This window comes from Lytechinus variegatus, chromosome 14 (assembly GCF_018143015.1).
Source record: "Lytechinus variegatus isolate NC3 chromosome 14, Lvar_3.0, whole genome shotgun sequence".
NCBI classification, from domain to species: domain Eukaryota; kingdom Metazoa; phylum Echinodermata; class Echinoidea; order Temnopleuroida; family Toxopneustidae; genus Lytechinus; species Lytechinus variegatus.
This window is the reverse complement of record NC_054753.1, coordinates 28,635,846-28,648,963: the sequence shown is the minus strand read 5'-3', so window position 1 is coordinate 28,648,963 and position 13,118 is coordinate 28,635,846. Positions and strand designations below refer to the sequence as shown.

General features: G+C 37.0%; 1 protein-coding gene across 1 annotated transcript in view; it reads right to left on the bottom strand.

Annotated features, from left to right (window-relative positions):
• Nucleotides 1-13,118, bottom strand: part of LOC121427226 (protein polyglycylase TTLL10-like) — a 61,003-nt gene that overhangs the window by 20,722 nt on the left and 27,163 nt on the right. The gene's annotated exons all lie outside the window — the stretch shown is intronic.

Sequence of the window (13,118 nt, the reverse complement as noted above, 5' to 3'; positions counted from 1 at the left end):
ACTTTCATATATCCACATGTTATCTAATATTTAAATGATGTATAAAATACAATAAAAGTTTCAATGTCAATTATATCAAACTGTAGTCTAGACGCTATTATGAAAGCTGAATACATGTTGCCTAAAAATAGACTAGTTTGATAATATGTGGATGTCGATGAGGAAAGTAAACATGAATTCCAAATCCCTGACTTGTGACGCATGCTTTTTCTCGTCACCCTGTTTGCTGCACATGAATATTCCTTAGTGTTTACCTCTGATTGGACACCATAGTCAAGTAGAACCTCAACATGACCGTCAAGTTGGGTATATATGCAATTTTTTTGCTGAAAGTTGTAGTGTAGGGTGTCTACTTCTAGAATCCGACGGGTGCCAATTGGGCACCCTTGGGCATTTTTCTAAAATTGACGTCATAGGCCACGCCCACTTTTTTACATACCTCTTATATATGACTTTCATATTTTATGAAATAAATATGTCATGTTTGGTATCAAATTAAAGCTAATGAAAAATCAAATGCAAATACAAGGATCACTGGGCATTTAAATCACATCTTTCCCAGTTAAAGGTCAATTAAGGTCATAAAAGGTCAAATTGCGTAACAAATGTAAGTAATACATATAAGGTGAAAAATATTATGTTTTAAATGCAAGTTAGGAATTATGTGCATTTTGTGCTGAAAGCTAAGTTGAGGGTGCGCATATTAAGAATCCGATGGGTGCGACCTTGGCATCTTGAGGAATTTTATCTATGTGACATCATAAACCACACAAACTTTCTTGCATTCCTCTGAATTACTACTTTTCTCTTGTGTGGAACAAACGTATCATGTTTGATATCAAATTATAGCAAAAGCTAAATCAAATCCACAAATATGAATCACAAGGCATTTATATTGTGTTCAGACCAATTAAAGGTCATTTAAGGTCATGAAAGGTCAAGTTAGGTCACAAATGTAAGCAATGCAACATATAATGCGTTCTCAATTGAGCATTAAATGTATTTTTGGCTGATAATTATATTGAGGATGTGCATATTTAGAATGTGACAGGGGCTACCTTGGTACCCTTCGGGCAACATCATTTTCTGACATCATAGACTACACCATCCTTTTCATATAGGTCAACCTCTTAATTATGATTTACAGTTAATATCTCTTTTCTAGTGTTTGGTATCAAATCAAAGCTTATGGAAAATGGAATGTACATTTATACAAAAATAAATCACATACCAAGGTCATCTTTAGGTAATTTTAGCACATGAAAGGTCTAATGAAGGCGGGAGCTTATAAGTACTTAAAAAAGTGTAAATTCCTCAACAATCTCGACTGCATGTCTCTGCCTTAGCTGTATACTTCGTCATGTTCATTTCACACTTGCAGTATGAATTATGAAATACATGATTCGACGGCTGGGCAGCAACTGCATTAATAGCCTCATGACAATGACTTGCATCTGCAAGGGGAGGAACCACTGTGGCATGAACAAGTACGGGTAGGCCTAATATCAGTTATCTTCTGAAGATGTCATGGGAGTACAGCCTGTATAATTTTTCTCTGATAACACTGACATTTGTGTTCTACCAGACTGTTCTCCTTTTTGGGTTTACAAGTGTTCTGCATACTGATGAAAGAGTGATCAATATCAAAGTTATGGTATAGAAACTAGCAGAAAAAAAGCTGGCTGTGCACAGACAATATATTAGGTTTGGATACAATATTGTGTCAAACTGGTAAGGGAAAGACTTCCACTATGAACTTGCTTAATCCTCTTCCAGACTGATTTGCCCCTCTTCAATCTCGATTGCATGTAAGTTATGCTTGTGTTTAGAAGGGCAAAATATGATACACCAAAGTGACAAATGCTAGCCCTAGAATATGCATGGTGGCCCCCGATATTCATTCACATGGAAAAAGGTCTGACAATTCCATGATGGGAGTATCCACTGTGCTATGAACAGGTACGCCTATAGTCTCACTCTGCTATGCAGGTGAGACAAAAATGTTTTCGATATTAATTCCATTCTACTTTGGACTTCTACCCCCCTTATTTTTTTTTCAGAACTCCACTTACACCAGATCTGCTTAATCATATATATTTGAATTCCCAATTTCTATTGGAAGTTTATTTTAAAAAATGCCCATTTCTTTACTGTTCAGCACCGAGGTGTTAATTTTTTACTCTGTTATATTTCTCCAATTTTGCAGTGGTATTTCTTTTCTAATGCATCTCAAGACTATCTAATTAATTATTTTGGCACCTTTTCAGTATTCCCTTTTTAACGTGCAATATTTTGTGTAAGAGTATTTATATATTTTTATTTATGTCTTGGGAGCAGCATATGTGGGGGCTCATGCCTTCGGGCAACAGTGATGTATTTCACTTTTGTGCACCCTGACCCACATGCCGTTCCCGCATTTCTTTGCATGTTCATGTACTGTAAATGTTATTCTAATGTAATGTGTATGTACTTTTTTATATTGGTCAAATAAATAATAATAATAATAACCTAATGAAGGGAATTGTCTGTGCACAGCAAACTTTTTTCTCCTAGTTTCAATACCATACATATCGATTACCTTTTCATCAGTATGCAGAAGACTTGTAAACCCAAAAAGAAGAACAGTCTGGTAGAACAGAAATATCAGTGTCGTCAGAGAAAAATTATATATGCTTCTACTCCCATGACATCTTCAGAAGATAACTGATAGAACGTGGAACAGGTCAGTAGGCATAGCCGTTCTTGTTTATGACGCAGTGTGCTTTATTTTTGTATAAGTGCTCAATCCATTTTTCATAAACTTTAATTTGATGCCAAACATGATATGTTAATTCCATACACTAGATCATAGATAATGCATAATTAAGAGGTTGTCCTATGATGTGGTTTATGACGTCAGAAAATGACGTTGCCCCAAGGGAACCAAAGTAGCCCTTGTCAGATTCTTAAAGGGGAAGTTAACCCTGAAGAAAGCTTTGTTGTAAAAATAGCAGAATAAATAGTAAAAAAATATTGAAGGTTTGAGGAAAATCCATTAAAGAGTAAGAAAGTTATTAGAGTTCAAAATTTTGGATTTGTGACGTCATAAACGAACAGCTGCCCCATGTGTTATGAAATATAAAATGTATGAATTTCAAATTTTGTATGGTTCCTGATGACTTAATTTTGTTTTCTTTTCATGATCGGGTGTGAAATGATTTGTCTATTGATATACAAAAGTTACAGTAAAAACCATTTTCAATTTTCTGAGAAAATGACATTTCATTGATTTTTTACCATTCGCTATGTAGGAATGCTGCTCGCATATGACGTCACAAATCAAATAATTGAAATTCTAATAACTTTGTAATTATTTGATGAATTTTTCTCAAACCTTCGGCAATATTTTTTTTTCCTGCTATTTTTACAATAAACTTTTTGTCAGGGTGAACTTCCCCTTTAAAATACACATCCTCACAGGGGCGTCAATCCATTTTTCAGATTGGGGGGGGGGGGGCAAAATCATGAATCAACGTTCCAAAGGCGCTCGATCACACAAAACAAACAAACCCACACACGCACACACACACACACACAGGCCTGTATATATATATCTATGCCTCATGAGAAAGGGACACATATCTCACCAACAAATTAATGCAAGCGCGAAGTGCGAGCTGAAAATGTTTAGTATACTGACCTGAAAACTGGAAAAGGTACCTGTTTAGGACTGTTTGTAGTAACTCCAGGAGGATACATACACAGATAATGTGAGTCCCTTGAGAGAGCTGAAATCCATTTCTTTACATTAATTTTGACTTGAAAGCTGGACATTCTAAGCATATTTGGTACCAATGATTAAGATAGGTATCTAAACCAACAATAGATGCAAGCGCGAGCTGAAAATTTTGATATTTCAATTTGAAAAAAGTGAGTTTAATCATTTTTAATAAAGAACAATATAAATGTCCAACAAAAGATTATTGCAAATCGAAGCGGGAGTTCTTTTGAGGTTATGAACTGAATTCTATTCTATTCACCAATTTGATCATGAAAGGTATGGGTTTTTAATACAGAAATGATGCGAGCACAAAGCCCGAGCTGAAAATTTTTATATTCCAATCTGAAAAGCGGACATTTTGAGCACGATTTTAATAAAGAACGAGTTGTGTATCTCAATCTCGCTTGCTGATTTATGTGTAACATTCCAATCTTATTTTATTTTTGCTCATGTATGCAGAATTATTGGGGGGGGGGGGCAAAACGATGTTTGCCCCCCATATTTTCATTGGTTGGGCGATTGCCCCCCAGGATTGACGCCTCTGCATCCTCAACATAACCTAAAGCCCAAGATAAATACGATACCCAATTTGTTTTATTTCATTCATGAGATTCATGAGTTGCATTATATGTTGCAATGCTTAAATTTGTGACCTAATTTGACCTTTCATGACCTTAAACAACCTTTAATTGCCCTGAATGCGTTCTAAATGCCTTGTGATTCGGATATGTGGATTTTATTTTGCATCTGTACTAATTTGATATCACACATGATAATGTTTATTCTGCTCAATAGAAAAGTAGTAATTCAGAGGAATGCAAGAAAGTTTGTGTGGTTTATGACTCACATAGATAAGATTCCTCAAGATGCCAAGGTCACACCCATCGGATTCTTAATATGCGCACCCTCAACTTAACTTTGAGCACAAAATGGTCATAATTCCTAACTTATTTGTATATAAAACAAATTTTTCGCCATATATGTATTACTTACATTTGTAATGCAATTGACCTTTCATGACCTTAAATGACCTTTAACTGACAAAGATGAGATCCAGTGATCCATATATTTGCATTTGATTTTTCATTAAATTTAATTTGATACCAAACATGACATATTCATTTCATAAAATATGAAAGTCATATATAAGAGGTATGTAAAAAAGTAGGCGTGGCCTATGACGTCAATTTTTAAAAAATGCCCAAGGGTGCCCAAGTGGAACCCGTCGGATTCTTGAAGTAGACACCCTACACTACAACTTTCAGCAAAAAAATTGCATATATACCCAACTTGATGGTCATGCAATGATTTTGATCATATCTACCCGACTACCAGGGCTAGCCCTGTTGCCGAGGCATAAATGGGAGCACCATCCTTGACTTAGCCCACTTTCATTTTACACTAGAGATCTTAACCCTGGTCTATCACTCGTAGCACCGTAATTGCTGGGCTAACCCTGCTATTTTACAGGGCCAAATAATCCTGTACTAAAGGTGGGGTTAGCCCACTTTGCAAAAATGCATTGTAAAAAGAAAGAGGGCTAAGTTTATCCACGTACTATTGGTGGGGCTAAATGGCAATTTAGCCACATCTATAGTACCAGGCAAAGGAAATTTTCACTAGTGTATAAAGGGTACTAGTGATTGATAGCACTAGCCATCATGAGTGCTAATAAAATTTGGTTAAAGTAAACTGGGTTCCAAAAGAAACATATCAAACTTCAAAAGCACATTACACAAATTCAACTCCGTCAAAATAATCTTGACACAGGCTAGCTTCAATATTCTTTTCTACGCACATGTCAATTAGTAAGAGATTGGTTTAAACACAAATAGGCTGTAGCCCCACAAATCAATTGGTTAAGGAATCCAAAGTCACAAAATGGCAAAAGAAAGACCAATAAAAAATGAGATGTGATAAAAAAAACTTACCAGTTCATTAAAGTTCACAGTATGGCCATCAGCATGTTTAATTGATTACCTCAATAACTAAGAAGCCCGGGGGGGGGGGGGGGCACTTACATTGACGAATGGATACCATGCGCGACCAAAAAACACGTAAAAAGGATGTCTTTTTCACGATTGGCCACGTTACATACATAACGTGATAAAGGTGTCAAAAACGATGAAAAAAGGGTATCTATTTCGCTAGGAAAATTACGTGTTTAGGGTAGAATTTGCGGGGATGATAAAACAAAGTTAAAATGTTTTATAAAGGATGTCCTTTTTGCCCCAACACTTCGTGTGTAGAGTCCGATTTGCGCGAGGTGTGGAAGGTGGGGTCGTACTAAACCAAATAAAGTAAAGCCGACGACCGAAGGACCCGTAACAATAAAACATTCCTGTACTTGTTTAGGGGTTCATTTCAGGGAATATCTGCCAAGAATATCGTTTTGTTTCCAATACTTTTTAAGGGTAGGGTTTCACTCACCAATACTTGTTAAGGGGTGCATTTTCAGAATATGGAAATTATGTGTTTAGGGTGCTTTTCGAGACCCCATGGTCGTGCATGGTATCCACTCGTGAATGGAAGTGCCCCCCCCCCCCGGGCTAAGAAGTTACAGAAAGTTAAAATTAACATTGTAAACACACCTATTGAGGTCAAAGAAGCTTATGCATGAATGGACTCGATAGCAGTCAAGCAAAGAATGACCATATGGTTGAGAGTGTAACCAAAGTTTACAACAAACAGTTCTTCAGTCCAATGAAAATGAGATGGGGGATTAAACTATGAATTCAATATTGTGTGCCCCCCCCCTGTGCATCTATGCATTCTGTGCACCTTCTACATGTACAGATGGTCTGCACTAGACCTCTGATGAAGTCCTCAGGGAGTCTGCAGGGTTCACAGGCCTAATTCATTTCCCATAGACTCGTGTGTTAAAGTGGCACATAAAAAGAATTCATAAAAAATAAGGAGGAAAATCGAGGGCTGAATGTTTAGTACCAGTGGATAGGATAAATGTCTGACATTCCATATCTTACCAGAAAAGGGTACCTCCACTGGCTCATTTAAAAATGAATCAGCATTTATGGAGACTACACCTGACAGGATCAAATTCATCACTTAAAAATGTGTAGTAAAATTGGCCTAATTCTTCCGACAGTAAAAGTATAATTCCATAGTGGTAATATATCTTTCCAATTTGGAAAAAGGAAGTTCAGTAGGTACCCTCCCTAGAATCAGTGTTAGATTGTCAGTCATTTTCATTCATTTTTGTCAATCAGCAATATCAAATTTTAAAATTCAGCAATGGGTTGGGTCGAATGAATATCTTTTGCCTGCCAGTTGTGATTAGGCCCGTGCAACCTGCAATGAGTGTCTGCCGATTAATAACTGTTGGTCTCTTCAACCTGACCTGTCCACCCAGCTGATCCTACAAATGCTCAATGGGATTGAGAACAGCTAGACCATACCATAACTTCCACTCCTGGTCATGGAGAAGTTGATGGTTACATACATGTATGTGAGGCATAAGCATTATCATGCTGGAGCATCGTGATACCCGGATTAGCCTGTAGAAATGACACCAGTCGATTTGACAAATACAGCATGCTGGCCCACTTTTGACTTTTTCCATTTAGAGGACCCATACCAAAAAAAATAAATGAGTTAGAGAATGCCTATCATTGTTGTTAGTTACATACCAATAGGTCCTAACTCCACTAGCTTAACTGGATTAATTCTCTGTTACCTTTGGTTGGAAAATTATTCAAAAAGGCGAGCACTAAAATGGAATTTAATTTTTAAAGCTTGCAAATTAACAATGTTAAGCCCATCAGTTTCAGTTGGTTCTTTTTGTTGAGAGTATGAGTTGCCCTTAATATCATAAATATTTCATATAAACAGGAGCATCTAAAGCAGCCATTCTCAATTACTTTTTTTGAAGCGCCACATTTCTCGTTGAGAATCTCCAATGCTCCACTATCCATTAAGCAAACCAGCAATGTATCAGCGGAGGGGTCCAGAGGCCCCTGGTGGGGGTCGAGGGGGCAGAGTCCCCAGAAGTTTTGGAATATGAGGCCTTTTAAATTACCCAGAGGGGCTCTAACAAACTACACAATATTGATATTAAAAGAAAAATGACCAGTGCCTTTTTCAGAAAATACCAATGATACTACTTGTTCAGACTGTTCTGCACCAGATCTATTGGCTGAAGCAAGTGGCGTAATGAGTAAAAAAAAAAAATGAGGGGGCTAAATATGGCAACTGAAGCAGAAATATTGAACTTTTCAATACAAAAATCTATATTTTGACATAATATTAAGAAAATAACACAATGTTCCACTCTTTCCCTTTCCTTTTCTCCTTTTTTTTTTCTTGGCCGTGAAACTTTTGGGGGCATTAATCCCCACCCCCATCTCTACGCCAGTGGCTGAAGTTACGTTCCCCGATTTGCAATGGCTGAAAATTAGGCGTTGTACTGCACTGCTTCCCTCTCTCTCACGTGCAGTATCATTCATTCAGTTCGTGTTAAGCAAGAGTGCATGCAGGCAATCACGACAGGCAATGCATCTGAGCATACATGTATTTCACTTTTACAACTTCGGATTTTAATCGCCCCTGGAAACAAAGTTTCTGCTTGTTATGTCCCAAATTCATAATATTTTATGATCAGGATGTTCTTTGAATATATTATTTGATGTTTAACTCTTAACCAAAACGTATACTCTAGAAATGCAAAATTTCTCGCCGTTGAAATAGAAATCCTACAAACGGGGTTTTTTAAGTCACTTGTATGGCACATAAACTTTGTACAGCCTAGAATAAATAAAAAGGAGAACACCGTCGATCCTCCATAATACGGGTTATCGAGTGCTAAATTTTGACAAAATTTGAAGAAATTAAATAGCAATTAAGTGTCAGATAAGGAGTTTGTTTTCTCTTTGTGCTAAAATGATCACCAAATCCATATTTCCAGGTTACTGGTAGATACATCTTTTTTCTCCCCAATTTTTCCTTATTTTTATTTTTTTTATACCCTCTCCAAAGCGCCACTCCGCAAGGCTCGGTGCGCCACAAGTGGCGCGCACGCCACCATTTGAGAATTCCTGATCTAAAGTATGAATTTTAGGCCAATGAAAATTAGTGGCAGGACGTGACATTTTCCGTTCACATTTTAGTGTCATCAAGTCTCTGAGCGTTAATAAAACATTGAAACTGACTTTTATCATTAACCACGCAAACATGTTACATGGAACATACAAGATTTTACGTACTGAAAATTATTGGCCAATCAGCGAAGCTGAATCTTTGTTCACAGTTTTCCACTAACAATGTCCTGCCATGTTTGCTAGGAGCCTGAAGTGATAATGCTCAACAATCTCAACAATGGATCCATCTGTTATTATTCATAAGCACAATTCATTAGGCTATACAGTCGGGAGTAACTTTATAGGAAATATAGCTACATTCAGTGTTAGATCTAGTTTTTTTTCATTCACATATATGTCACATCGTGCCACATCTGTCACATCCTTCCCATCTTCTGCCTGTATCTAGTAGAAATATATCAATCTGTCATTACATTTGTAGCATTTTTGCAGTTACTGCATTGGCAAAAGAATGAAACATGTGCTTTTAAATTTTTGTTCATTAATTTTGCGAAATGTGCAAATAACTGAAGTGGCAGGACGTGACCAAAAAAACTGTGAACAGAAATTTATACACATTTTAATATGCTTCACTTTATTGTTTGTATTTTTTCAGATAACATTCTTTGATTTCATGTAGGTCTTCTGTTTTAAATATAATGACCATGGATCAGTCTTGGGGATCCTATCTTCTACAGGAGGCTAAAAACTGAACTCGTGCTGTATACATGTATAAGGGAAGATAATACGTTAACCAATTTTCTGAAATTACTGACAAATAACTTTTTAATTAAAGAATAATACTTTGAAGTCCTTTCACTGGACATGGCTGTACAAACAAAAAAATGATGAGAAGTCCCAAAATGGGTCATAGCCCAAAACTTGAATGGTTTCATTCTAAGTTGAACGGTTAATTCTGAAATATATCAACCATCTGAGACCTGACTTTACCACTATAAAAGGAGAGATTAAAAGAAACGAACCATTCTTAATTAAATATCCTTACATGAGCTCCTACACATAATAGTATCCCTCTTTGGGACAACATGTACGCTGTTTGGGAGAATACTTCTTCAAGGGTCATTACGAAAATGTCCCGTTTGATTCTCGACCTCACTTCGGACTGCAAACTGCGGTTTTATACCTCGATTCGCGTTTGGAAACTTTTCCAACCCCGATAAACCCATCTTGGCCAGGTAATCCCCTTGTCTCGATTTCACCACCACGGGCCAGCTAAATGAGCGTTGAGCCAAGGACGAAATGATAAACAACGCTGTGCTATTACGTAAGACTTGTCTGCCTGTAGAAGGATCTTCGGAATGAAATTATTGTATTCGATATTAATCACGTTTTCAAAGGCATATTACATTCAGACATCCAATACTAGTCCATTTTCAATTTCGAACGAAGAAAATCGACCTTGAAATAAGGAAAGTAAGCGAATAAAAATTACGGTATGCTTAGCATGCAAGGACCGCGATGCATGCATAGTTTCTGTCCGTCCAGCAAGAAAATGGGTTCACTCGCGCAATGATACAGTCTTAACGTTCGAAAAATAGAAGTAATGGCATACCAACATACAAAGAATAATAATCATGCTGCTGATATGCACAAAAATATGAAATCATTATTTTTTTTTACCCCAAAGTCTTATTCATAATTTAAATACAAACTATGCCTGTAACTATTTTTTAATCGCAAACGTATTATTGCACCATACGTGGTTCTCCGGTAAACTGCCCATGTGCGCTGCATCCATTCCACCGTTTGTTTTGGGTCGTTTATACTTTTAGTTTCCACCATTAAATGTCTAACTTAGATATGTTGTGCTAATTTTTTTGTAAGTCAAAATGTTCATCGTTGGAGAGCGAGTTCAGGCGATTGATGAGTTGGGAAGATGGAGTGTTGGAAAGATCGATCACGTGTCTTAGTTTACAAAACCGCGTGCCCGTTGAACCCCGATCCCTTCAGTGCCCATTTTTAATATGTTCCCCTTCCTCAAGTACATCTTGTTGAATAATCACTTTAAAAAAAGTTGTTTTTTTGCCCCCCCTTAGCCCCCTTTTCATAGTGAAAGTTCCTTTGCAGTGTCCTTTTTTATCTTTGATCAAGCGACCCATTTGAACATGCCCATATTTGATTGTGATAAATGTCTGTTTTATTTTCTAGTTCAAAATTTATCATTCTGCTAATATGAGGTGATTAAAATTAGCGCCCTGTCCTTTTTGTCGGGAGAAAGAGAGAGAGAGAAATAGAGATGGGGTGGAATTTCCACCCCATCTCTATTTCTCTCTATATATCTTTAACAAGGGCGCCGGAAGCGAGGGGGGCAGGGGGCACTTGCCCCCCCCCCAAATAAAATTTTTTGGGGGCAAAACGAGATTTTGCCCCCCCCCCCAATGTGCCCCCCTGAAAGTAGAAAAATGATAAATTTTTAAATAATTAAAGGACAAAAGTATACGATGAAGGCACTTTATGCCCAAAAATTGTCATTTCTATTGTCAAAAATGAACAATTTTGCCCCTGACGGAGCAATGACATTATCATAGTAAGCCTGGCGTCTTTTGACGAACAGTTCCTCTGTGAAACATACCTTTGAAAAGCCCCTTTTCCATCTTATTACAGTGTGATAACGTTTAACCTTTTAATGAATACATTTCAGACTAAAACCGAATGGCAAGCTAATTTTCTTTAATATCTAAACCTACAAATTATGAAAAAGATGGATATCTTCTTAGATAAATGATTTGATTTTATATATTTCGATCCAAAAAAGTGAAAAAAAAACAAGCACGTTTTGAAATAAAAAGATGGCTGTGTATTTATGCAAAGCGCAAGCGATTTTATATTTTTATAACATGTCCTGAAAGTTTTCTTTTTTCCCAATTATTCACCTCCCTTCCATCATTCAACTTTCTTCCCGGTCCTATCTTTCTTCTTATTTTTCGCCTCACCTTCCGCCGCTTCGCCCCTTGATCTACCTATGATGACCCCTCCCACGGCAGGAATTTTGTGTAAAAATGGAGTATAAGTCTCGTTAATAGAGTGTTTAAAAACAAATTTGGGGGATAAAGCATAGTTAAAGTTCATTGTGAAGGATTAATCATAACTCATGAAAACTATTCTTTATACTGAGTACGCAAACAATGAAAATATTCTCAGTATATTCCAAGTAAATTTGGAATAAAGGGAAAGTGAATTGGATTAACAAAGGTATGATTTTACTGGGTATGGAACATTCTCGTCTAACCGTCTATGCACTAAATTCAGAGGCGATTTTCTTTTTTCATCATTTTTATTAGTTATAAAATTGACAATGGCCATCGATGTCATCAATGTCATCACTCTTTGGCTGGTATAAAGGGCTAGATGAGAGTTGGAGAATAGTTGGGCCGGTATGCCTTTTCTTTTCCTAACCAAGTTCTTAACAAAAACTATCTGTTTATATATATTTCGAAATTCGAGGATATAATTTCGATTTGAAATTATGTATTTTTTCCATAATAAAAGAGCACAAATAGTAGGGGGACATTTGATATTATGTACCCCTTTCCAAAATGGTAGGGGGACGCGTCCCCCCTGTCCCCCTGGGATTTCCGCCCATGGTGATGGGGGAGCTTTTGCATTTTCTAGAATAAAATTGAAAGATTTCGTGCACACTTTGGGTGAATTTTGCCCTCTCGATCGGTGGCCCCCGGATGCATACGGTCATGCATGTTTGTCATCTTAAAGTCTTTAAAAGGCCTATATTACATTGGTTTAAAACAATAGAGTTTGCAATAAGGCTCGTAATTTGCTGGAACTGCGACCCTGATCATGAAGAAACACCAGTCTGGGTCAGAAGGGAGGAAACAGGATCAAAAAGAACCCCAAGACTGTTTAATTCTCAAGAAATTTATTTTTGAATGCTCTTAGAAACGCAACTTTTACACTCAATTTTTACACCCTCAACCACACCCTCTCCCGCTCGATCGCTTCCGTATCTCACGCTTTCAAAAATATTGTGCCCCCTTCGGGATTTTGCCCCCCCCCAAAAAAAAAAAAAAACTGAAAGTGTTCCGGCACGCCTTGGTGGAAACAAATCTGAAAGAAAACATGAAACCAAGAAAGGTATTTCAGAGGGAGGTTTACCGTATACACAGGCTATAGGCCTACAAAATAAGAATAATGGGAGATAAAGAAGATCACCTGCTAATAACGCATGTGAATTAGAAAACGTTCTGAATAGATATGAATAGAACATTGAAATGCTATCCAAACATTGT